General features: G+C 66.1%; 1 protein-coding gene across 4 annotated transcripts in view; it reads right to left on the bottom strand.

The window, feature by feature from the left end:
• Gse1 (Gse1 coiled-coil protein) overlaps window positions 1-26,331 on the bottom strand; it is a 304,272-nt gene that overhangs the window by 178,670 nt on the left and 99,271 nt on the right. The window lies entirely within an intron of this gene.

Raw genomic sequence — 26,331 nt, 5'->3', positions numbered from 1 at the left:
CCCACACGGTGGCCAGGGGATGCTGGGCCAGGCCTGCAGGGGGTGGTGTGCATGCTTTCGCTCTGGACCAGTCTTCCTGGCGGTCCCTGCGGGCAGCCAGGAGCTGGGCAGTTCCAGGGAGGGACGGGCAGGCGTCAGGCCCAGGACGGGGCTGAGCAGCGTGCTGGAGGGGGCCGGCTGCCGAGGGCCCTGCAACTCCTCCCGGACCCTCAGCCTCCCCTCGGCCCCTCTGCACTCGGCCACGGGACTGCTGGGCATGTGCCCATGGCCCAGGGACTCCAGGCGGTCCCGGGCGAGCACCTGGACTTGCTAGCCCACCCCCACCAGCTGACTCAGAGTGCGGGGGCAGAGCCCAGGGTCGGGTTTTCACGGCCCTCCCGGGGATGCCAGGCTGCTGGGGTGAGACTTCTGACCTGCCTTGCCTGGCGGGAAGCTTGGAATATCTGGGTCCAAGAGCCCCATTCACTCCTACTGGACCCAGGACCCAGCAATGCAATGGGCATGTGAGCAGCCTGGGCCACAGAGGCAACAGTCAAAAACCCTCTGGGAGATAATGCAGAGGCAGTAGGAAGGCCGGATCCCTGCAGCTGTCCTGTGAGCCTGTGTGTCCACCCTACCACACCACAGGTGAGAACACAACCCCAAAGTCAAGGTCACCAAGGGAGCAGGTGGCTGAGCAGTGCTCTGAACACAGTCTTCCAGTGCTAACTCCAGTGCCCCCACGGCTGCCTCAGTGGCCCAGCTGGGGTGACTGTGGCCTGGGGTGGGAGGTATCAGCCACTTATCCATGGAGTGGCATGAAGCCAGGCGTCGGAACCAATCCCCGCTGTGGGGTGTCCGGAGGAGGCTGCTCCCTGCATGCAGGCCCCACCCACTGCCACCTCCACCCACAGGGAGCAGGCGCTAGGGCCTCCGGCCCACGGGCTGCACCCTGGCCCAGGAAGGAGCTGGGCCAAGTGCAGCTGAGGGTCAGTGGCCCACCCAGCGCCCCCACGTGAGGCGCTGAGCAGAGGGAATCACACGTTCAACCTTGAGGAATTAGGCCGCCCCTCCCGGCCCCACGCCCCCACCCTTGCCCGGGTTCCAAGAGCGAGCGGTTCATATTTAATAACGCAATTTATATTCCACTCTCAACATAAACTATTGTAAAGGCGCTCTAATGTAAAAATACATCTGGCTTGTCAATACTTTATCTTCTGGATCCGCATCCGAGTCCCTGGGCCTCCCTGACTTATGGCTGCACCACTGTCTAATGAATAAAAAGGTGCGAATTATAGGCCCGGCTCTAATGCTCATCATAAAATTAGACGATAGTTGCAAAAGCTGCATTCTCCTGCCCACCGCGCGGCGACGGCTGGCCATAAATAAAGTGTATTTAATGTATCCCAGGGCTGTGCAGGCCCAGGAAACAGTGGGTTAGAGCGCGGCCTTCGGTGGGCCCGCCACGAGTTCAATGAAGTGATAACGGATCCATCATGTGGATTTATGCTAACTGTCTCCCGCAAAGCCGTGGCCTCCACACTGTAAATAGCCTACAATCCTTCCAGCAGCCGCCTGCCAATAAAACTGTCACTGCCAGGCTGGCAGCGAGCACCTTCAGGACAGGGGACAAGCCGTTATGCTCTGGAGGCCGCCGGGCTGCGCCTCCCACCCGCCCTGCGCAGGCCGTCAACGGCCGAATCTCCCTCCAGAGAGAGAAGCCCCTCTCGGGGTCAACAGCCGCTGCTCAGGCCCTGGCTGGGGGGGAGCTGGGACTGAGGAGGTGGCCGCCATCTCGGCTGGGGAACGAGGCCGGGACCCGGGGACACTGCCTGGCCGTCTTCCCCTCGCGGCTGGTGAATCTGTACAACCTCGGACGCGTCCAGCACAGGGTGGCTGGTCCTTCACCCCCACTTTGCCCTCTGAGTCAGGTCCTGGGTGCACACCAAGACCCGCCGCCCCCTCCGAGGCCCTCCGAGAAGACGAGACACCCAGACGGAAAACCCAGGCTCGCTGCCGCAGCTCCTGCCCAGTCCACGGCCACGCGCCCTTCTCTGAAGCCCCAGCAAACCAAGAACGGGTGGTGACCTTCTCATCCCACGGGGCGGCACGAAACGGGAAGGAAGAGACAGCTGTTCCGGGGAGGCGGCCGGTCCCCATGCAGACCGCAGACGCCTGCCGTGGGTGACGCCGAGGGGAGACAGGGACGCTCCGGCACCAGTGGACAGTGGCCAGGCTTCCCGGCAGCGGAGGTCACGTGTGACTAGGGTAACTTTACTGACACGGTGGAGGGGGGTGTGGACACCACTGGGAGCCAGGGGGCCATCAGCCTCTGCCATCCACAGGTTCGAGTGACGAGTGACCTTAGAATTATAGATGGCGCTCCAAACTCAAAGGGCAGGTGGCTGCTGTGCTTGGGAATGACCGTGACGTCAACATACACATCTTGGGAACTTCTTGCTCCTAAGGGCCCAAAGGCTCCCTGTGTGGAAGTCCACACCCGTGGCCGTCGCCACTGCCCTCTCACAAACTCACCCGTGAACGGGCACCTTGCAAGTGGAGTCCCAGGGGAGGGCAGGAGTGCGAGGGCCCGGGACTGCCACTGGGCAGAGGTCTCACTCCCTCAGACCCCACCCCAGGTGGCCCTCCTGTCCTTGGGCTCCCCAGGGCCACAGGCCTTCCCCAGAGTGGCACCCGGGCTGCGTGGACCAGGGTGTGGGCCAGGGGCTCCTGCTGCATGGTCACCCTCTGCCCCCAGTGAGAGCCTGGACCTGGTGTGGGCATGAGGTCGGAACCTCGGCCCCTGGGTGGCCAGAGCACTGCGGAGTGCTCCTCGGGGGATGGGATGGGCCTCTTGTCCCCCATCCAGGCACGTCCTTGTGAGGAGGCCTGAGTCCCTTGGTGGCTGCTCTGAGTGGCACCCGCTGGCTCTGCATTGAGAGCTGCCCTGCAGGGACCTTGTTGATGACCGGAGTTGGGGGGCAGAGCAGGGGGCGGCCTGCTGCTCCCCAGAGCCCCTGGAGCAGCCCTGTTCCGGCCCAGGGAGCCACACCTGTGGGACAGAGGGGCTGTCAGCTTGGGGACGAGGCGGAGGCTGCTCTCAAGAATGAGGATGAGTCCCCTGCGCAGCGCCCTGAATCCCCTCCTGCAGAGCCCGGAGGGGCCACCTTGCTCGGTGTGTCACTGCTGTCCCTCCTGACCAAGGCCCAAGTCTCTGACGATCACAGGGTGGACTTCTGCAGAAGTGCCACTTAGTCCCTCCCTTGAAGTCACGGGGACACTCATAACTGACCAAGAGATCAGATGGGGGGCAGTGTGACCCCTGCCTCCTGGCCCTCGAGCCCCGGACACCCCTGCTCTTGTGTGGGCTGGACCTGGCAGCCGGCCTCTGAGAAGAGATTCGGGAAACACAACGGGGTCCCCCTGGTTACCAGAGGGGCTCTGCCCGCCTCCACCTCCCGGCTGGTCTGGTGAGCAGAGCCCCTGGCCACCGTCCAGCCAGGCGCAGGCCCTCAGGCCAACAGCCCTCGAGAACCAGATCCTGCCGACAACCACGTGGACACGTCCCTCTGCCTCCTGACGGCAGGTGATGGTGGCCCAGGTGACGCCCTGACCACGGCCTGCAGGGTCTGGAGTTCGAGGGCGCAGCCTGGCCCCAGCTCCTGTATGACCTCGGGCTCGGCTCCCGCCAGCCTCTGCAAACCGCCCCTCCCCAGGCTCCCGCGAGCCTCCCTTCGAGGCCTCCTCCATCAACACCGTGCTGTGGGCCCCCTCTCCCGGGCCCTCACCATCTGTGGGTTCAGTTTGGAGACGTCACAGCCCTGCAGACAGCTTCTGCCCAAACTTGGTGCCTGCAGTCACTTCCCCTTCCGAGGGCAGCAAGGCTCCCCATCCCCCTCAGCCCAGGCGCCCAGCGGGGCCGACGCCTGCCCGGGTCAGCACTCTCAGCCTGGGACCCGGGCGGAGGACAGTCGGGGCCAGACATCTCTGGGCTCCGGTTTCAAGGATGCCAGGTGCCACAGGCTGCTGACCGGTGGCACGAGTGCCCTGGGATGTGGCTGTGCGGACTCCCCCATGGTGCTCGGCCACAGGTGGCCACCCGCAGCCTGACATGCCCTAGTGATGGCACCTGGGCTGCCAATGGTGGTGTGGAAGCCGTGCGTGTCGGGGGCTGGTGGGAGGGGACGGTGACGGCTGGTGGTCCTCCTAACAGCGGGTGGCCCCAGCCGCCCTGTAACCCGCGGAGCAGGCACACACAGTGGGTGCTCGGGAGGCCCCTCAGCGTCCAGCTCCTGGCTCAGGCGCATCCTCTGGGCCCCCACTGCCCTTCCTCTCCTCCCTCGCGCGGTCACCAGGGCCACTGAGGTGGCCTGCATCCGCCCACCAGCCTTGCTGCCGCTTCCTACCCATATTCCGTGTCCACGGGGAGACGGCCACCTCCCGGGCCTGCCCGCCCCCCCTGCCCGTCGGCCTCTGGGCCAGGCACCCAGGACCCCTCAGCAAACCAAGCCAACCCCGAGCTCCCTGTGGCTGGCGGCCTCTGCCCCACCCCAAAGACCGACCCGAGCCTCCTAATAATAGCAGCACTAAATCCTCCCGGCCAATTCTGCTCCTTTCTATAAATAATGTAGAATCTTTTTATTTACTGACAGGTTGTAAAAGTATCAGGGAGAATAATGTGAAATCGGGAGCCTCTGAATAATGCACGCACCAGCCTCGCCTCCTGTCCTCCCGGCCTCCTCCCCTGGCCTGCGGGTCTGGCCTCCCAGGGCTGGGAGGGTGGAGCCTGGGGTGCGGGCCTCGGGGTTTGGATGCCGCAGCATTTGAGTGGTCAGAGCAGGTGTGTGCAGCACCCTGTCCAGACACCTAGACACAGACCCCGAAATATACAGACACAACACCAAAGGCGCACAGTCACACAGGGAAACAGACACACAACCACACAGACACACAACCACCCAGACACACAACCACACACAGGCACATAGCCACACAGGCACAGAACCACACAGGCACACAGGCACACAATCACACAGCCTCTACACAGCCACACAGGCACACAGCCACTACACAGCCACATAGGCACAGAACCACACAGGCACACAGCCACACAGACACACAACTACACAGACACACAACCACACAGACACACAACCACCCAGACACACAACCACACACAGGCACACAGCCACACAGGCACAGAACCACACACAGGCCCACAGCCACACAGGCACACAGCCACTACACAGCCACACAGGCACAGAACCACACAGGCACACAACTACACAGACACACAACCACACAGCCACACAGCCACACAACCACACACAGGCACACAGCCACACAGGCACAGAACCACACACAGGCACTCCACAGCCACACAGGCACACAACCACACAGGCACACAACCACACAGTCACACAGGCACACAACCACACAGGCACTACACAGCCACATAGACACAGCCACACAGGCACACAGCCACTACACAGCCACACAGGCTCATAGAGAATCAGAATGGACGCACGGACACGCAATCACAGAGAAATACGTAGACCCAGAGACACAAGCACAGACACACCTATACATGCACAACCACCCACAGACACACACACAACCATGCACACACAGACCCTGCGGCCATGCACACAGGCAGACACACACCAGCACTGCGGACAGCCCTGCCTGCCCTCTGATGGCCTCCGCCTGGGCAGCCGGCTATGGCTGCACGTGGCTTCGCCCCTCCAGGCACGAGAAGGCCTGCGGGCAGGCTTGGCCCTGAGGGTGGCCGAGCCACAGCAGCCCCTGCAGGAGGCCTCCCGGGTGCCCTGGGCCCACTGGGGCTGCCCTCCACAGCGGGACTCCCAGGCTGCCCGGAGCCTGCCCTGGCCAGGAGCAATGCTGGGCTGGGGGCTGGGGGACAGGGGTGGTCACTGCCCGCCGGGGCCATGCTGGGAGCCGCGCACGCACCTCTGTCCTCCGCAGAATCAGGATGATGCCCCAGTTGCATCTGTCCCCCATGCTGGCCGTGTGCCCGTGCCCGGGGCAGGGCCTGTCACAGGTGCGCAGTGCAGAGCCACGGGGACTCCACGCGCGCCCTTCGTGAGGAGGGAGGCTGAGGCAGGCGCGCGGGAAACTGCCCGGTCATCCGGGGCCACCCCATCAGCAGAGCTCCCTCTGGCTCTGCACAGGGTGGGGGCGGCCAGCTGTGCAACTCCAGACCCCCTGGAATCCGCGCCTCACAGTGAGACCCCCAAGGCCACAGCCCCTGTGGGCCGAACCCCCACAAGACCACTTTCCTCGGGCATCAGGGGACCGGGGCTCCGTGCGGGGGCTCGGTGCCGGGGCCCCACAGGGCTGCAGGCGGGCGTCTCCTCAGGGGGCAGGAGGGATGGTACTGAAACCCTGGCACTCCTGGTGGCACCTCAGGTCACACGGGCACTTCCTCGCGCTCAGGCACACATGTGCACTTAACATGGACATCACAATATCACACGTGTACACACACGACCACACACCACATGTGCAAGCACACACACGTGCAATCTACAACACGCAGGCACGCGTGGACACACGCACGATCACACGGCACAGCCCACACTTCCCACACCTGGACACACGTGTGCACAGCAGACACCGCAGGCCCCACAGCCCACACCACCAACATGGTGTGCGCCCTCCACACACAACACCCCCACAGACCTCACCCACGCCCGAGACGCGCACACGGCCTCCCAGCAGAGCCGGTGACAGGGACATTTCCTCCCAGCCCGCCAGCGTGGACCTGGGCTCGCAGACTGCCCCTGGGGCCTCGGGTCTGCCCGGCTCTCACCTGCGCCTCACTCGTTAGCATAATGAACTAGCCAAAGCCGGGCACTCTGCCAAGAAGGGAGGCCAGGGCTCACGGCTGGAGGCTGAGGCCACGTCTGGTGACAGCCTGTTTTCTTTGCTGTGCGGGTGAACTCGGGGCTCCTCTACTGCGCCACACCCCAGCCTTTTACTCTTTATCTTGAGACAGATCTCACCAAGTTGCCCAGGCTGGCCTTGAACTTGTGGTCCTCCTGCCTCAGCCTCCTGGGCCACTGGGATACAGGTGGCCGCTGTGCCTGGACTGGCGGTGGCCTTTTGCTGGCAGAGTCCCAAGGTGGCACAGGGCACCACAGGGTGAGGACAGGTCTCTTTATAAATCCACCAGAATTCAGGGGGCTCACCCTGCTGGCCTGAGTGGCCCCGACCCCTCCCAAAGGCCACTCTGAACACCACAGCTGGATTGAGTCCAGCTTAGTCCCTCCCCGTGGGGTTAAAGCCCAGCCCAGGAGGCCCCAGGACTGGCACCATATCCAACCCGCGGCACCCGTTTTACAGCTGGGGAAACTGAGGCCCCAGGCCAGGCCACGTCTGCCTGGACAGTGCCTAGAAAGCTTTGACCTGTGCCAAGTACTGGGCACCCCTCCCCGGAGACCAGAGATTAACTGGCCTGTGGGCTTGTCCACAGGTGGCCCTGGGGATGGTCCTGGGTGCTTCTAAGTCCTGGGGGGTCCTAGGGTGGTCCTTGGGGGTTCTAGGGTGGTCCCGGGTCTGGGCCCCCCCCCCCCGCAAGGGTGTGAGAGGGCCCAGGGGAAAAGCCTGAATTAAAATCAGACTTTTGGGAGGTGGGGGTCCCTCCCTGTCACTCAGTTCTGGAGCCCAAGGCTACCAGGTCCCCAGAGAAGCGCATGGTCCAGGTGTGAGCTGACAATGTCCTTGAGAGGGGCCAGATGGCTGCCAGGCGGCGCCTCCTGCACTGCCAGACGCTCGGGGGCGGCGTGGGGCTGAGTCAGGACGGAGGGCTCCTGCCTGGAAGGTGACTTTGGAGCCTGGTCACTTGACATGACAGCACTGGAAGCCAGAAAGAGGGCCCTGTCTAGAATGAGGGTCCTTGACAAGCTGTGCCCCAGGAGGCCACCTGATCAGAGCAGGCACACTGCAGAGAGGCAGCAGTGTGTGCACTGTGGCTGGCACGTCATCTGGGGAGGGCACAGTGGGTACATGCTGTGGGGAGCAGCCTCAGCTCATTTGTCCAGGATCCCTGAGCCCCGCTGTGTGGCTCTGGGGCCTGTGCCTGCCTCTCTGAGCTGCTATTCACTTCCCTGAGCGAGGAGGGGAAGAAGGCCTGCTTGGTCACAGGGCTGACACGGGAGTGGTGGGGCCTCCTTCCTCCTCCTCTGCCCACAGGGCCTCCTGTGGAGGCCGCTCCTCAGGCCTTGCTCCCCGGCTGGCTCCTGGCCCCTAACCTGCCTCTGCCCGTCGCCCCCACATCTCTCCATCCCCTAGGCCTGTTCCTGTCCCTGTCTCCCTCTGACCCTCCCAACCCTGCGGGGTCACACACTCCACCCCCCAGCACAGGCCAGAAACTTCCCAGCAGCCCGCGGGACTCAGATGTGGCCTCCCCGCTGCACTGGTCACCCGCCCCTGGTTCAAGTCCCTGCTGGGGCCCTTCCATTTGGGCAGACGCTTGTCCTGACCCATTCAGAGGACCTGGGAACCATCTGGATGTCCCAGAGCGGAGGGAGGAGGGAGCTGCCAGGAGTCTGGCCGTGGGCAGCCTGCTCTGGGCATGGGCAGGCACCAGGTGCAGGCTGCAGCAGGTCACGTGCCCAGCTCACCGTCCAGCATGCAGGAGGCTCCCCGGCTGCAGGCAGTGCAGAGGGACCTGGGGCTGCCCGTCCCAGCCGCGGTGCAGGGGCTGTGCCTGTGTCCCCGCACTTCCTGTCTCCTGAGAGGCCCCCCCCCCACCTGCGCAGGCCAGCCCAGGAGGCCATGCTGGACGCCCTGCGGCCTTTCTGTCCATGCCCCCGGGGCCGTGCGGGTTTTCCAACTCGGACTGCAACCTGTGAATGAGCAGGGGCAGGCTGGGAGTGCTGCCTGGGCTCAGGACGCTGGCCAGCCTGCTGATACCTGAACGTTCCAGGGCAGGAGGTCCAGGGCACAGAGGACACACGAGCCAGGGGACAGGGCTGCTGTCCTCCAGGCCTGGGGTCTTGGAGGTCTCTTCTGGGTCAGCCCAGTGGCCAGGTCCCGGGAGCTCCAGCTGCTGTCCCCTCCCCTGATCTGTTCTGGGCTGGCTATGCTCCAGGCCGGGCTGGGAGAGCGGGGCCTGGGAGGCAGCGGGTGGCGGTGGGCGGTGGATGACTTGGGAGCTGTTCTGGGCAGGCCCCTGGGGAGCGTGGGCAGGCACAGTGGAGGTGACAGATGGAGAACATGTATTAAGGGTGAGTCAAAGGTACAGAGGGTTTTCTCAGAGGCCCCAGTGAGAAGGCGGCCCAAGGCCAGAGCCGCAGTGGGGTGCTGGGCACAGTGCCCGGCTGAGACAGAGTGCAGAGTGAGCACCGGCCACTGGGTGGTGTCTCCTCCTGGTGCCCACGACAGCCTGGGCCCAGCCCGGCCAGGCCGCAGCCTCCAAAGACCCCTTGCCTTCTTGCTCTACCCGTGGGCAGCCTGGGGCCACTCTGACCCCAGCTTCCCACCTGTACAATGGGCAACATAGGTCCTTTCCACATGGACAAGGCCGGCACGGAGGCGGGCCACAGGGGCAGGCAGCAGCTGACCTTTCTCTTCTCCTGCGGCTCCGTCTGCCGTCCACTGCCCTGAAGCCCCGGCAGTGTTTTCTGGGCGCAGGGCTCCCTGGACATGGTCTGGACTCCAACCCTCCACTCCAACCGCAGACCAGGGGTTGGGCAGGGCGAGACCCTTGACCCCAACCTGCCCCAGACCCTCCTTCCTGGCCAGCCCCACTTCCCTCTTCCAAGGTACCGAGCCCCTGCCCGCTACCTGCTCCTGCCCCACTGAGAACCAGGGAACCAGCCACTCCCCTCTGGGGGCCTCACTCAACCCAAGGGCCACCTCCTCCAGGGAGCCCTCAGTCTGTCCCGAGCTCCAAGAGCACTTCCCTGGCCACCCATCCCCGTCGGCGGGACCCAGAGCCTGGCACAGAGGAGTCCTCAGTGCCCAGGAAGTCAGGGTCCTGGGGGCAGCAAGAGCAAGAGGGGCCCTTTGTTCTGCTGCAGTAAAGGAGACAAAGAGGAGTCGGTGCTCCTGCTGAGCCCCCAGGGCCATCGCTGGGCAAGACCGTGTGTGGCTCCCAGCAGGGCCTGGAGGTGACCACGCATGTGGTGGGAGGAAGGCTGATATCCGTCCAGTGACCCTGCAGATGGGCAAAGGGGGAGGCCCAGAGGTCAGCCCCCAAACCTGCCCCCCGGGGGCCACTGGAGCAGGGGCGCTGAGGTGCTGCCCACAGCCCGGGTCCAGTGCACGTTGCAGCAGGCCCCAGCCTCCTCCCGGTGAGTGAGGGCAGCGTCCACGGCGGCCCCGACAGGTATTAAAGTTTAATGAGCGCTAATGGCTTTGGCCTGCTTTTGCGAGCGCCAGGCCCCGTTTACGAACATTTAATTTCTCAGGCCTTGACCTCCTCCTCCACCCGCAGCCCAGCCCCGGCCCCCGCAGGTGGGTCCCTAACCACCTGGCAGCCCGCAGAGCGTTCTGGGGGACACACAGCCCCAGGGCCAGTGGCCAGCAGCAACAGCGGGTCCCCCGACGCAAAAGGTGGCCTCTCATCAGCTCCTGTCCACAGTGACCCTGGCTCCCAGGTGGACCCGAGGGTCGTGTGGGCACTGGGAGGCCAGGTGAGGTCCCACCACACTAGGCCCCCACACCCTGCTCCTGCCCCTGCTTGGCCCGCACGACCAGATGGTGGCCAAGCCCCTGCTGCCCCCTGGCGGCAGAAGGCCACCTGCCTGCTTGAGGGGGTGGAGGGAGCCCCAGGCTGGGGTGCAGGGGCGGCATCTCAGTACAGGGACGGCAGATTCCACACCAGAACCTGAAAGGGCCAGAGCCTGGACCTGGCTGTCTTCCCTGAACGTGTCTGTGGACTGTGAGCCACTCGGTGGCCTGGGGGATCAGTGCTCTAGAAGGTTCCTGACTGTCCCAGGCCAGAACGGGCAGCTCTTCACAAAACTAGGTTAACGGACACCCTCCCACCGCGCTGGCCGGGCTTCCACCTGAGGTGGAGTCAGAGTGAGGCATGAGTTAGGCACCTGCTGTATGGCGGGAGCCGTACTAGTCGGAGCAGCACTGACCGCAGCTACGCGGGCTCCAAGACTGCCACCAGCCACCCAGGCTCCTCCAGGCCAGCGGGAGCCACCCCGTGTCAGCTGCCTGCCGTGACCAGCCTCATCAGAGCCCAAGGTGGCAGGGAGGGGAGGGGACAGCAGCCCAGCCTCACCAGGACGCACTGCCTCGGACACCCTGCACTCTGCCTGGGTGGGGGCTGTCCTCCGGCGTCCACGGCCTCCACCTCAGGCCTGGCCCGGGGCAGCACTGCTGGATGGCCGCAGAGCCACGTGCCGGGCAGCACAGCCTTCGGAAGACACAGGTCACACCCGTAGGGACCGGCACGGCCAGAGCTGGGCACAGCCCACGGCAGTCTGAGTCCCTAACGTGAGTGAAGTACCTGTAGCCCTCTGAAGCTGACGGTAGCCGGGTGTCCTGCCGTGGCTTCTCTCGGGGTGGCACCGCGTGCCAGGCCTCGCAGGAACCCCGGGAGCCCGCCCACCCGTGGTCATTATTCCTGCTGTCTTCCCTGGGGTTCAAGGGTCAAGTGCAAGTCTATTTCCAGGGAGGGGCTCCTGGGCTGCAAGGGGTCGGGGAGTGAGCCTGGGAAGGGAGGGAGGCCCACAGGACCCCAGGGGGCAGGGACCCCACGGACAGGAGGACAGGCTGTGCCTCTGCTGACACCGTTCCTCAGGCCACAGCTGCGCCAGTGTCCCTCAGCCAGAGTGGGGCACAGCAGGCGGCCAGCTCGCACTCGGGGTTCCTGGGGCCGCGGGGTTCTGGGGACCATCGGCAGAAGGACTCAGTGCCAGGCAGGGGAGAGGCTGGCAGGGCCCAGCTCTGCCACCGCCCGGGGGCAGGGGCAGCAGGCTGGACACGTCCCCTCTCCTGCCACCCGCAGCCCAGGGTGGGGCTTGTTGGACACAGGCCTTTGCAGATGTCATCAGGTTAGGGCTGGAGTCAGAGTGTCCTCGCACGAGGGTCTGGGCAGACACAGGGGAGGCCACAGCAGACGGAGGCAGGACCTGAGCCGCGGAGCCCAGGCGCCCTCCTCTCGGCCTGCAGGTGGGGCCACCCACACGCTGACCTCAGGCTCCCAGGAGATGTGTTTCTGTCCCCTCTGCTCACTTGGTCACCACAGAGACTTTGCCCCTGAGCCTCGGCTTCCTGGAGGCCCTCTCCGCAGGAGGCGGTGCAGAAGGCTGGGAGGGACCCCGGGCGACCACACAGCGGCAGGCGTGGGGCCCAGCTGACAGCGTCAACGTCCACCCGGCCCCGCCAGGGAGGCTGGCGCCTCGTCCTGTCAACCCTGGGTGCCGGCGGCCGAGGAGGCCCTGTAATAAAGTGGCTGCTATGGATTCCTGGAGGGCCCGTCCCCTCTGCCCAGCCCGGCTGGGCCTGTCATTCTGCCAGGTCCACATCTCCAAAGTGCAGACACAGGACGCGATGTCCTAACACAGCCCAGCAACCTCTGCTGCCGGGCGCTGGCCGTCAGGACCGCCAGGCAGCTGTCTCAGCTCCCCAGGTGGCTCCCCAGGTGGCGGGAGGGGACAGGCCAGGTGGGGGTGCTGGCCTCGGACCTCACCCCACTTAAGAAGCCCGAGCAGTAAACCAAAGGCGAGGGTGAAAGTGGAGCCCAGGTCTCCCTTGTTCCCAAGTTCCCCCCCCCCCCCCCGGTCACGGGCCACAGCTGACCCCAACCTGTCACCCTGTCCACAGTGGGATGCGGAGGTGGACTTGCCGGCCCACCCAGGTGGGGTGCCCCTGCCCTAGGAGGGAAGCTGCACCTGACCTGCACCAGGAAGCACAGGACCGGGGCCACCTCTCGCTGGTCCCAGGAATGGTGTCACCTGCCTGTGACAGTGGAGCCCTGACTGTGGCCTCATGAGCTGCAGGCAGCCTGTACTTACTGAGCACCTACTGTATGCCAGCCACCGCCCCAGGTTCTGGGGACACAGAGGTAAGCCTGGGAAGGGGCACCTCCTGGCCCGTCTGAGGTGGTCTCGCGGGGCCCGAGCTCGGCTGCGGGGGCTCGGCGGGTCCCCCCCAGCTGCAGCAGGCCTCGGCGTCCCCAGGGAAGCAGCAGAGAGCCGGCTCCCAGGGCTGATGAGAGCGCCGTCCAGAGGGCAAGGCCGGCCTCCTGCCGCGGCTCAGCTGGGAGAGCACGAGACCCTCCTGTGTGGGGGTGGCCGTGACAGCGAGGGACAAGCAGCCCGTGCGAGGGAGGAAGGGAAGCAGAGCCCCGACCGGCCAGGTCTGCAGCCCGCTGGCCACCTAGACGTGGGGACCACAGCGTCCCCAGCCTGGGGACCCGCTCAGCCAGGGAGCTCCCGAGGGTGGCCGGTGCCCCCAGGCTGTCTTGGTCCTCTCCAGCACCCAGCCGGGCCTCGGGGCCTGGAGGGCCGTTTTGGTCAGCAAGGGTCACTCACAGCTCGGGTTATCTAGGGACAGCTGTCTGGGGACAAATCGCCACTTGCTTGGGTTGAGACACCAGTGCCCTTTAACCCACCCCACCCAGTCACCTGTCCAGCCCTGACCCACCCCGGCCCAGAGCCACCCCTTCTACTCTCCCTGCACCAGTGGTCAGAACCGGGCCGTCCCCAGGCCACAGCCCATCCAAACCCGTCTCCTCCCCTCCCCCCGCCTGCCCACATCTGGACGTCCACCACCCTCCCTTCCCTCACCCCCTTCCAGCCTCGGTTACTGAGCAACTACCGCGAGCCAGGCCCCTCCCTCACTCTGGGGACACACCATGAACAGGACAGTGGGATGAGGCTCCCCGGGCTGTGGCCCTGGCTCAGGGACAGAGATTAGAAAAGAGTCGAAGAAAGTCAACCAACAAGATGGTCTGGGGTAGGCGACGTCCAGTCCAGGAAGAAAATAAATCAGGGCCACTCAAGAGGGAGGGGGTCCATGGGGGAGGGCAACAGGTGCCAAGGCCCCAGGGCAGGGCCTCACGAGAGGGACACAGCAGCCAGCCAGGGAGGCCGGCGAAGGAGGGAGGCCCGGCACCGTGACAGAGACGAGGACTCTGGGACCCCGTGGGCCTGGAGGCCGAGCCCCCGGTGCTGGGGAGCTCCTGCCCTCTGCAGCCCAGTGCCCACGCCCACCACCCAGCTGCAGGACACGAGCTTGTGAGCACCTGGACACAGAGTCATGGAGAGACCAGTTCCCGGGCAGCTCGGGGCCGTCCGTGCCCCATGTCCTCATGGGGGTCCAAGCACCGCGGTCAGGTACTCGCGGGAGCAGGCCGCAGCTCCTCCGAGGTCCACCCAGCAGGGGCCTACAGCCAGGGCTGCCCAGAGGCCTGCGAGGTGTCACCCGAGCCCCTTTTTCCCAGCTCCCGGGGGGTGAAGGCCACTGGGAACCCGCAGGGCGTTCTGAGGGCAGCCGGGCCGGCTCCTTCCCCCGGCGGGGAGCACGCTCAGCCCCACGTCACCGTTGTACAGACGGATACACTGAGGCCCAGAGAGGGGAAGCACCCCCAAAATATCACCCAGCCAACCCCTGGGATGGGAGCCACCCAGAAAACCAGGGGACGAGGACGGCACTGAGGACAGATGGCACCCGATGCTGCCCTGAGCCGGCGCTGGGTCCTAGAGTAGCCTTCACCTCGTGCAGTGCCAGGGGAAGCCGGCCAGAGAGGGTGCAGGGCCACCCATATGGGAGCTGACAGGAGGGGGTGGACCTGGCGGTGAGACCCTGTTCCGCTGCACGGGGGCCCGGGGCATCCCTGCTGGGCCACTTCCCTGGGTCCTGCATGGCCAGGGCATGGGGGCCATCTGCGTCACCCACACGGGGAGCAGGTCTCTGAATGGCGTCCCTCAACCCTGACCAAAGGGCCACTGTCACTGGCCTCGGGAACCAGGCAGGCACGCAGGGTGATGCCTGCTGTGGGTGCCCTCCCCCGGCTGGGCCCTAAAGGTCCCTCACCAGGTCCAGGGCCGCCCATCTGCGGCTGCAGCCTCCTGCCCAGAGTCCCCGCCCGTTCCCAGTGGCCCGCGCCTGGCCCCGCTGTCCGCAAGGAGTGATCTACGACCCCATTACCACGGGGCCTCGGTTGGCGGCAGGATGGATCGCGGGCTCCACGGACGCAAGAGGAGAGCCTGCGGGTGAAAAATGGGCCATCAGCCTCGCGGGGCCGCGGCCATCCGTCAGCTGCAGGCCGACCGAGTGGCACCTGGGGGCAGACACCTCGGCCTCCAGCTCAGCCCGGCTCCAGTGAGACCTCTGGCCTCGCCCAGGGCCCAGAAGCAGCCATCTGCCAGGGGTGGTGGCCCTGACTGGGTTCCCCTCTGGACATCTGTCCCCTGTGAATGGTGACTCTGGCGGTGGGGCCATGTGCTCAGCGCTGAGGGTGCCAGGGGCACCGTGGCCCAGAGGGGGGCCCTGCCCGCATGTGCGCCTCCCTCCCTGCCCCAGCCTCCTGCCCCAGCCGAGCCACTGAGGCAGCAGGTCGCCCTGGAGCCCCTGCCCAGGCCTGTGTCTGGGCCAGGGTGGCGCAGAGGGCCCCGTGTCCCACAGGAGGGGCAGCACAGGGCGCAGGGCGGGTGACGGGGCGGCAGGACTTTGATGACGGGATGCCGTTCCAAGCCCCCCACCTCCGCTTGCCAGAGAGCCCCCAGGGAACAGTAAGGCGCACGCTTGCCTGGGGCCACCGTGGGACAGGCCCCCGTCCCTCTGCTCCCCCGACCTGACCCAGCAGGCCTGGCTGATGGCCTGAGGAGCTCACCCACGTCCTTCAGGGGAGGCGTCCAGCACCCAGGGCGCTCCAGCCACAGCCCCTGTGGGCCGACGTCCCTGTGCAGGTCCAGGCTTGTCAAGAAGGACAAGGAGCCAGCAGGGCAGAGGAGGAGCCACTGTGCTAACAGGTCACTCATGTGGCCTGGTGCTGCGCAGCGGTCAGGGCCCCTGAGCTGCCTGGGGGCTTGGGGTGGGTGCTATCGGCACCGTCTTATAGGTGTGGAAACGAGAGCTCAGAGAGGTTGAAAGGCGGCTTGAAGTCACACAGCAAGTCAGCAGTGGAGTTGGGAGGAAGCCAAGCACTGCCCCTCTGTGAGCAAGACACGGCTCCCGCCACCCTCGCCACCCTCGCCACCACGAAGCCCAGGCTCAGCAGCAGAGGCCCAGAGGGGGTCCCCGAGCCTCAAGTTGGGAGCCTGGCCTGCCTTGCATCCAGGGTGGCACGACCCCCACCGAGTGTGTCCGAGCTATGGGGTGGGGACTGCTGGGGCCCCTCAACCTGAGGGCCAGGGGAGGACGCTCCCGAGGCAGTCACCGCCAGGGCAGGCGTGCGAGGCAGAAAGGCTGCCACGCGGCCTGGCCTCAGAGGGACATCACCAAGATCTGAGTCAAAGCTGGGGTAGGTGCGAGCCCAAAGGGGACAGCCCAGGATTAGTGACAGCGGCTTCTGGGCCAAGGACACAACCCTGTGGACCTCATGTGACTATCCCAGAGACCAGTGGTCCACTCTGACCCCCCGCTCTACCAGTAAGAGGTGTGTGGGTTCCCAGACTCCTGGTGCCCAGCCGGGGCCAGTCACCCTGAGGGCCCTCTTGGCCTCTGCTCCTCTGCAATTAGAGGGCAACAGGAAGTGTCCGTTGTGGCTGCCTTCTGAGGAAACCTGAGGTTGGCCAGGCGAGCCTGGGGAGGAGCAGTGTCAGAGACAGAGCTGTGTGTGTGTGTGTGTGAGAGAGAGAGAGAGAGAGAGAGAGAGAGAGAGAGAGAGAGAGAGAGAGAGAGAACTGTGTGTGAGCACTGTGCAGGCAGTACTGTGCGCAGGACTATGTGCATGTGGTAGTACTATGCGTGCAGGCACAGTACTGCGTGATGGGGTAGTAGTGTGCGCATGTGCATGGGGACCATGCGTATACATGAGTCCTGCTTGAGTGTGACAAAGAGAGTGTGCAGTGACACTGTGTGTCTGTGCAGGGGCTGTGGCGGTTGGGGGCCCTCCGTATCAGGGCTCTCTTGCCTTCGGGGTGCTGGGAGCTGGGGGCCTTGCAGGCCGAGGAGCATGAGGTGCTGTGTTCAGGGCTCCAGACGCCCCGGGAGGTCGCAGGCTCCGAGTGTGCGCCCACTCGGCTCGGCCTTCCCACCTCGCCCGGCCCCGTGCTGGGAGGCCCCCGCGGTGAGGCCCTGTCCTGGCCACCCCCCTCCGCAGTCCCAGGCAGGTGCCCTGCTCTCTAGGCCTCTGCCTTCTGGGGAGGCCAGGGCCAGCTGTTTCCCCTGGGTCCCTCCCGGTGGCTGCAGTGACCCCAGGGCACAATTCTGTGCCCTGCAGGGGGTCTCTGTCTCTCAGAGAACTTGTGACCAGAGCCTCAGGTCTGAGGAGCAGATAGCAGATCTTGTCCCCAAGGGCCTGGTGACTGCAGAGCTGTCCCCGCCCCCACCATGGTCAGGGTCAGGGCTGAAGGGCTAGGTCATCCGATAAGGCTGGTGTGGAGAGGGACAGGCAGGGACTCCAGGCAGGAAGTCCAGCTGCTGGAGGCCACCAGTGCCCAGCCAGGCCCTGCGCCGTGGGCCAGGAGCTGAGCGGCTTGCTGGGAGGTGCCCGGCCGGGGCCCAGGACCTCAGGATGGACGCAGAGCAGCGCCAGCCACGACAGGCAGCCAGCTGTGCAGACCCGCAGGGGACCCGAGAGCCCGCCCACTGCCCCGACCGCCTTTCCTGGGCAGCCTCCCGCCGGGCCGACACCCCGGCCCTGACCCTGAGAAGCGGCCACGTCCGCAGGGTGAGCACAGCTGCCCTCCTTGGTGCACGTTGTTAAACCAGCCGGGCGGCCGGTGTCTCTCACTGGAACCCTTGCGGTCCCTGCTGGGCTCGGGCTCCCTGTCCCCAAGGGGGTGACAGTGCCCTGTCCTTGGGCTATGGCAGTGTTTAAGTGGCACTTGGGAGGGCTACATCTTGGTTATTAAGTGCACAGTGTGACCAGATTCCCCGGCAGGTGTGTGCCAAGAGGCCTGGGAACAGGTGTCCAGGTCACATTGCTCCTGCCTCTTAGGACGCACCATCCTTGAGGGCCAAAGGTGGCGTATGACCACCGCCAGCCGCTGGGCAAGACGTGGCTCGGCCACAGTGAGCCCCAGCCAGCCCAGGGCAGCATGGTGTCCACCCCGGCAGCCCCGTGGACCCCGAGCATGTCACACGATTCCCCGGTGGCAATGTCCAGAGCGGCCTGTCCCCAGCCAGTGAGAAGGACAGCGGTTGCCAGGGCCTGGGGAGGGGCAGTGACAGTTCTGGGCAGGCTCTTTGACCTGGAGGGGGCCACACAGCCCAGGGAGGGCCTGAAGCGCTGCGGGCCTCACGGCCTCCTGCAAACTGCGCCTCGATGTCAAGACACCAGGGGACCCCACACCACGGACTCCCATAGCCAGCCGCGGGCTCCCCCCCTGGAAACCCACGGTCCCGTGACACAGGGACAGGGAGAAGACCATCCCCCTCACCCCAGGAGGGCTGGCTGTGCGGCGGGTGATGATCAGGGTTGGCGCCACCCCCGGTGACCATTAACTGGACCTAATTAGTCCAGGGCCACTACACACGAAGCCAACCTGCTGACCTCGTGTCGGTCAGACTGCAAATCGCTGCCGCCTGGTGCAGAGCAGACGCCTGAGTCAGGACACCAGCCCTGACCGCGGCCGGTCACGGAGGGGGTGGCCCCCAGAGAGCAGAGGCCCCCCAGAGAGCAGTGGCCCGGGGGTCCTGCCGCCTCACCTTGCCCCAACCCCCCTCGACCTTGACCCTGCAGCTGCTGTTCCTCACCCCCAGATGGCGGGTGGTCTAGGAGCTCGGAGGGACAGCCGTGTCCCTGCAGATGAGGCCTAGAGCCCCCTCATCTCCCTCTTTCCCCAAGGAGACCTTGGCCACCCTCCTTCACGGCTTGGACTCCAAGTCACAGCGATGTGCCACCTCCTCCCGGAAGCCTCCTGGGCTGTGTCGGTGGTGCGAGGGGTGTGGGCACCTTGTCTACCAGCTGGATGAGATGGTCACTGAGGACAAGACCCCCACCCCTGACCGCCACTACCACTCAGGGCCACGGGGACGGGACTGTCCGTATTGGAATTTCCTGGCCAGCCTTGACCTCATGACGACCCGTCTCCTGGAAAGGGCAGTGCTTCCCGTTCGGGGGCTGGGCACCTGGTGTCCTGGACTTGGAAAACAAGCCCTGTGGCCACGACACCCTCAGCACCGCACCCCTGGAGCCTCTGTGCCAGCCTCTGCGTGAGGCAGCCTGGCGTGGACCTGGGAGGCCAGGGGTGGGCAGAGGGCCCCGCCTGCCAGGCCGTGACCGCCGGGTGCTGCTGGCCCTGCCGCGGTCAGTCCCAGCAGGAGCAGGTACGGCTGGAGCTACAGTGGGCATGGGGGCGGCAGGCACCCCCAGGAGCAGCCGCTGGCTCTGTGTGGCTGACCCCTCATGGACCCTCCAGAACCCAGAGGCCGGGGGCCGCCGTCCGCGGTGGAGGGCAGCTCCTGGAGTCCCCGAGCCCTCCCTGCACCCAGCCCCCCATGGCACCGCCAGGAGGGGCAGCCAGAAGGGATGTGCCTTGGTCCCCGGCCCCCATGGGGCCAGTGAGTGGGTCTGTCAGCAGAAGGCCAGCTGGCCACATGTGTCCCCTGTGCCCCAGTGCAGGGGGTGGGGCTGATGACCCTTCCAGGACACAGGCTGTTTGCAGAGGGCCTGAGACAGGCTGAGCTGCCACCAAGGAGCCAGGCCCGTGGGGCTCTGTGCTGTGGAGGTGGGGCCCGTGTGACGAGGGGTCTGGCTGGCCAGGGGCCCCTAGGCCCTCACAGGTGGGCACCCTGCAGGGCAGCTCCCTCCAGCAGAGAGGAGAGTGTTTAGGAGTCAGGGTTCCTCTGCGCCAGCCACCCTGGGGACGGGAGAGGTCCACCCGGGGCCAGGAGAGGCCTTCTCTCCAGGTGCCCATCGCTAGCCTCGACTCGGCCAGCACCCTCTGAGGTTGGTTCCTCTGCTCTTCCGAGGAGGAAGGTCAGGCACAGAGAGGCTGGGTAACCTGCCACGTCCACACAGCTGGAGGGGTTCTGTCCAGGACGCCAAGGGAGCCGGGGCCGGCCAAGGCCCTGAGTTAAGAATCGACTTCTCAGCGAGCAGGAAAGGAGGCGCAGGTCTGCCTCGGGGCTGGGGAACAGTGGCCAGCGCTCTGCACCCAACACCCAGAGAGACACCCCTCTGTCCCCTGAAGGCAGATCTGGCTTCCTGAAGCCCCGAGCCCCCACATTAGGCCCCCAGGAGCCCCAGCCGCTCACAGCTCAGCCCACCCACATCCCAGGCTCACCACCAAAGGTGGCCGGATTCCAGAACAGAGGACCAAGTGCAGTGGTGACAGGCCAGCCCTGGGCACTGGACTGGGTGCCTCCATCCAGCCCCCGCCCCCCATCCAGGTGCGCCCCACTCAGCAGGGCCTGAGGGGCGGGGGCGGGTTTGCAGACTGACCCCTTCCCAGGCCCAGCCTCCGGACCCCTTCCTATGCCCACCCAGGGGACAGGGCACCTGCGGCCTGGTGGAACCTGGCGCCTCCCGCTCCCAGCCCACAGCAGCCCCAGAGCCTCCGACCCAGAGCAGAGCCAGGGGCACACGCCTGGTGGGCGGGCAGCGGCTGGGAGAGCAAGCCATCGTCATAGCCCCTCGCCCGGCCACAGGCTCTGTCTGTGCCCCAAACCTGCCATTAGGGTGACATGTGGTGGCCAGGGCTGCCCACCCACTGGACCACACCAGCCTGTCCGGCCCAGGAGGGTGAAAGTGGGTCCTGGCCAGGGTGCTTGTGCCCGCACCCGCAGCCTCCCCCACTGGAAAAGGTGCAGCTGCTCACTGTCCCACAGGACAGATGGGGACACCCAGGCTCAGAGAGGACACAGGCTGAGCTCATCGAGCGGCCATCGCAGCTTCCCAGGAAGCCCCGGCTTGTCCAAGGGCTGGGAGGGGGAGCCAGGGAGGGACACCTTCTCTGGGCTGGGAAGGGTCCCAAGTGGGCAGGGACGGCTGCTCCGGCCCAAGGAGAGACCCATGTGGACAGGTGGGGGGTTGGCACCCAGTGGGGTTCCTGCTGGGAATTGCTGGGCCGCTCCAGGCCCAGGGCAAACTCCTACCTCTCTGAACCTGTTCTCTCACCTCTGAAACAGGGCTGATGGGGGAGCTGAGGAGGGCTGAAAGCTGGCACACAGGAGGTGCTTAATAAACAACTTCCTCACTCAGCGTGGTGGCGCACACTTGTGATCCCAGCAACCGGGGAGGCTGGGGCAGGAGGATCACAAATTCAAGGCCAGCCTCAGCAACTTAGCGAGAACCTCAGCAGTCAGCGAGACCCCGACTGAAGACCAAAGGGGGTGTGGGTCAGTGGTTAGTGCGTGGGGGCGCAGCTGCCCCAGGGCCTTGGCACTTGCTCCTGCCTCCCGGTGCCCCTCCAGCAAAGCCCCATGGCCGCCCTCAGAGCCACGCCCTCGCCTCCCCCTCCTGCCCTGCCGGCCCTTCTCTGTGGCCCATTTCCCTGCTCCTGTGCCACGCCCCGGGCCACAGTAGATGCTCAATGAATACTGTGAACAGTGCACACGAGACGCAGCGTGGAGGCCAGATGGACGAGCAGACGGGCCACTACAGCCTGGTGGGGGACGCGTGCAGACGGTTTTCAGACGGGGCCTGCTCCAAGCTGGTGGCCGCGAGTGAGAGCTGGTGCGGCCACAGCAGGTCACAGCCATGCTCCTCCGGCCACTCACACCGCCATGGGGCCAACCTGATGACCCCAGCCACCTGGCGCCGACTGCTCAGCTGGGTCAGGGCGTGCAGGGCGTGGGTGGTAGAGGCCACAGCCAGGGCGTCCTGGGCCTGCAGGATGCCCCAGATGGTCACTTCTGTGGCTCTGCCACTCCTAACTTTTCCACCAAAACCTTCGTCACCAGCTTAGGTGGGAGGAGGTGCAGGTCAGGGTGACCAGACCTCTGGGGTGATGCTGCAGGTGTCGGGCTGCTCCTGTCCCAGGCCACCGTGGACCCTGCTGACGTCAGGGCTCGGGCCTTGTTTTCCCCGCTGCCCAAATGAAGTGCTCGTTTCATGAAAGTGGACCCAGTAGCAGGCAGACAGTGTGGCCACACAGCTGACCAGGAGGGTGACCCTGGAGGGGCAGGAGCGACCGAGCGGGAGGGTCTCTGCCCCTCCTGCGTCCCTGGTGCACACCACGACTGCTCCTGCCCCGGAGTGCGAGCCGCGCTCCCAGGACTACGAGGGGGTCCCAGGAGGGCCAGGCAGGAGACTGCCCGGAGCCAAGGCGGTCACGTAGCTGCCGCTCAAGGGGCTGGGGCAGCTCCGCTGGGCACTGGGCAGAGGCTCCCCGGGCGCCTGCAGGACCCCTCGAGGCCCAGCCAAGCTCCTGGGCACCGTCCTGCCTTCCTGACGATGGGGGCCCCACCTCTGCCAGGAGCCCGTCTGCCCGACAGACAGACGGCAGCCTGACCTCGACGGTGCCTGGGGATACCGGGTCAGCTTCTGACCCCAGAGCCCCGAGAGAACCGGTGCGTGTCATGTGCACCACCAAGCTCGTGACGCTCTGTCGCCACAGCCACAGGACGGGTCAGGCCCTCTCCTGAGCAGCCCCGTGGGGTGAAGAGCCAGGACCCGGGAGGGTCCTCAGGCTGCCCAGCGGAGGAAGAGGAGGGTGCAGGGCCTCCCTTGCCCACCCCCGCCCAGCCAGGGGCAGCCCTCCCCGGGTGGCCGGCCGAGGGCTGCTGGCAGCCGGGACCCGTGGGAGAGCCAAGGCCCGGCCTGTGAAGCCGCCCAGCTGGCAGGACACATTCGGACGTCTCTTCTCTGGCCGCCAACCCCCTCCCGGCTCTGCTGAATCCCCTCCGGGAGCACACGCCGGCCACAGCTGCCCTGGGGACGCGGAGGAGAGCCCCCACCCTCCGCGGAGCCAGCAGGGCAGAGGCCAGGCCTGGCAGCTGGCACGCAGCACAGAGCCCAGTTCTGTTTGGCTGGCACTGCCACCTGACCCCAGGCCTGGCCCAGGGGAAGGGAGGAGCCCGGGGTCACAGGGCTGTGACAGACACGTCCCAAGCCGCCGGGACTTCTGCCCCACTCCAAGCTCTCCAGGGGCTCTGCAGCCTCAACTTCTGTTCATAACAACCAACTGACCACTCCAGATGCTGGGCACAGCTCCAGCAGGACATCAAGGGCTCACGGGGAACAATCCCAGGGCCACCACTCTGGAGCAACAAGGCCACCCCATGGGCATACGAAAGGCACATCTGCTGGAAGAATGGTGCCCAATGGGGTTGAGCAGTGCGCGGCCTGTACAACCTCGCGTGGCAGCTGATGATCCAGCGTAGTGCTCACCCCTTGTCACCAACCCACAGGAGGACGAGGACATTATGTTCAGTGCGCCTCTTCTAAGTCGGAGCGGCTGAGCCCTGGGGAGCCCTGGAGCTCGCGAAGGCTCCATGACTGGGAGCTTGGACCTGGGTCTCAGACCCGAGCCACCCCTCCATCACCCAGCAACGTGCTCCTCCCCCAGAAGGCTGGGGACTGCCGCAGCCTAGGCCAGCACTGGGTGGTGGATCAGGAGCAGGCCTGAGCCTGAGCGTGGGACAGGACTCACTCCACCGAGGCTAGCGGTCAGGAAGAGCTGACCTGAGAGGAGGCCTCCAGCACCCTCCACCCCGGGGGGACATCGGACCAGCCAAGGCTCAGGCTGCGCCCGTCAGAGGGACCGAGCTCCCGGGGTCCCCGGGACCTCCACAGGACAGCAGAGGCCTCCCAAATGCAGGCCCCAGAGCCCACGCTGCCCAGGCAGGGAGGGCCGGCCCCACCCTGGACACAGGGACAACCCTCTTTGACCACCGTGTCCAAGTCGGATGAGCCCTGGGGTCCGGGGGTCTCAGTGGGCAGAATCCAGCCGTCCACAGACTCGCTGCTGCCATCTCCCCGGGGCAGCTGCCTCTGGGGACACGAGGTGCCTCTGGGGACACGAGGTGCCGCTGGCCAGGCACAGGGCTCCCAGGATGCCCGTCCTGGCTCCCCTGGTGAGCAGCTGTCCCCACGAACAGGACGTCTGCGGGGTACCTGGGTCAAGCAGACAGCATGTGGTGGGCGTACCCTGACCTGATGGCCACCGTCCAAGAGGGGCCCTGCCAGGCCAGCAGCTGGCGGGACCACCGTTGACAGGGCCAGCGACAGACAGAACTCAGTGTCCCTGGCCCCCGGACCTGAGCGGGGGAGAGACAGGGACGCGCCCACCGTGTGCGGCCGTCCCACCTGCGGGTGTGTGCACCTGGAGTCCTGGCGACCACGCATGTGCGTGCGTGTGTGTGTGTGTGCGTGTGTGTGTGGAGGGGTCTGTGGCTGTCTCCACACCCACATGTCCCCGTGCGACGTGAGGGACTCTGTGTGCATGTCCCTGTGCGCGCCGTGTTGGAGACCTGCTCCTGTCCTATGTGCCTGAGCGTGTGTCACGTCTGCCCCGTGTGCCTGGGTGGGGGTGCGAGTTGCACGTGTGCCTGACTTCTGGGCACGTGCCCGTGCATGCGTGTGTGTGGGGGTGTGTGCGGGTTGTGGCGTGTCATCTCTGTGTACTCCCGTGTGTTCGTCTGTGTGCTGGTGCCCATGTGTTGTGTGTGTGTGCCCCCGGAGGGGAGGTGGCAGGTGTGTGATAAGCCATTAGTCACTGTCACGTTTCCCAGCAGCCGCGGCCGCCCCTGGCAGGGCCTGGCTGGGGGACATTCTTGGCAGCTCTCGGCTGGGAAGCTGCCCCCAGGCTGGGCACAGACTGATGAGGAGCAGCTGGCAGACGGGGGCAAGTGCCCCGGCCCACGCCGCTGGCCCCCACACGCCACAGGGCAGGGGGCTCCTGGCCAGCTGTTCCCCTGCTGGCCCGGCCTCCTGGAGGCCCCTGAAGGGACGTGCAAGCCCGACCCCACAGCCTCTGCATCCCCTCGGCACCCCAGACTCCCTGGACACCTCCTGCAGGCTCCAGGAGGAGGCAGCTGCCCCTGGGCCCGGGGTCGACGGGTCCTCCCTGCAGCCTCTGGTGGCCCCGGCACAGTGGCCCTGGCCCAGCAGGCCCCCCACTGGAAGGGAAGCCTCTCCCTGCACTTCCGAGTGGACACCTGAAGGCCAGGGGAGCCCTGCAGGTCCCTCCAGCAAGGCAGCCCGAGGCTGGGCCAGCAGGGAGGACCCGCTGGGCGCAGGGACCAGGCCCAGCCCGCTCACTGCTGTGTGGGGGGTGGGCTGCTGTCTCCCTGATGTGACATGGTGGGTGCCACACACGGCCAAGCCACGCTGGTCACAGAGGCCACCCACCCACAGCCCGCACCTCGCAGAGGGAAACGGAGGCTTGGAGACGGGCAGCCCTCGGCCAGTAGCCACAGCTCCCCTCTGGAGCCCACCTGGGACCGCCTGGAGGGCGCCTTGCGGGACCTCCCTGGGCAGGAAGGAGACGGAGGGCAGACTTCCCGGTCCCCGAGCCCAGCCCTGGCTGGAGAGGCCTGTTCCAGAGGACCCTGGCCTGCCGTGACAGGCAGCCCTGGGGGGTGGCAGCCCACCTGCACCTCTGCCCGCCGTCCTCCTCTGCAAAGCTGGGCGCGGACCCGCTGGGCTCTGGGGCCAGCACTGAGCAGGGCCCAGGGAGAGTGGCAGTCACAGGCCGAGCACCGTCCTGCCCTCACGGGGTCCCCTCACCTGTCCACCCTGCTCTGGGAGCCGGGACCAGGGACCCTCGGCTCACGGACCTCCACTGGGCAGCGGAGCAGGAAGCTAATTGTCCGCGGCCCCAAGCGTGTTGAGTGGGTGGGGCTGGCTCCCCCGTGGGAACTGCCCCCCAGGTCACCTGAGCTGCCCTATGCCCCATCCCCTACTGCCCATGTCTGGCAGTCCCTCAGGGGCTCCAAGGCCAAGAGCCCCTGGTCAGCCAGGTCCGTCCCTGGCCCGAGCCCTGTCCCTTCCCTCACTGTGTCATCTCAGGGGAGAGGAGGTTGGGCTGGGGTTGTCCCGAGATGGACACCAAGATCAAGCCAGGGCCTGAGGGGGACCAGCCGGCATCCCCCAGCCCCGCCAGCCACGCCCCCACCTGCTTGTGCGTCACCTGCTGGGCTCTTGGTGTCTCATCTCCTCAGCCCGCTGTGCCTCGGGCCACGGCCCTCTCAGTGGCTGGCGCAGGGAGGCCTGGGCTGGGTCTCGAGCCTCCGGTCCTCCCAGGGGACAGCGCTGGGCCAGGACACACCCAGGTCTCCTGCAGTCGCTGCCACCAGGCCCTCGGGACGTCT

Source organism: Marmota monax, unplaced genomic scaffold, assembly GCF_021218885.2.
Source record: "Marmota monax isolate L192 unplaced genomic scaffold, Marmota_monax_Labrador192_F-V1.1 WCK01_AAM20220418_F8-fsc00024, whole genome shotgun sequence".
NCBI lineage: Eukaryota > Metazoa > Chordata > Mammalia > Rodentia > Sciuridae > Marmota > Marmota monax.
This window is presented reverse-complemented; position numbering and strand designations above follow the sequence as displayed.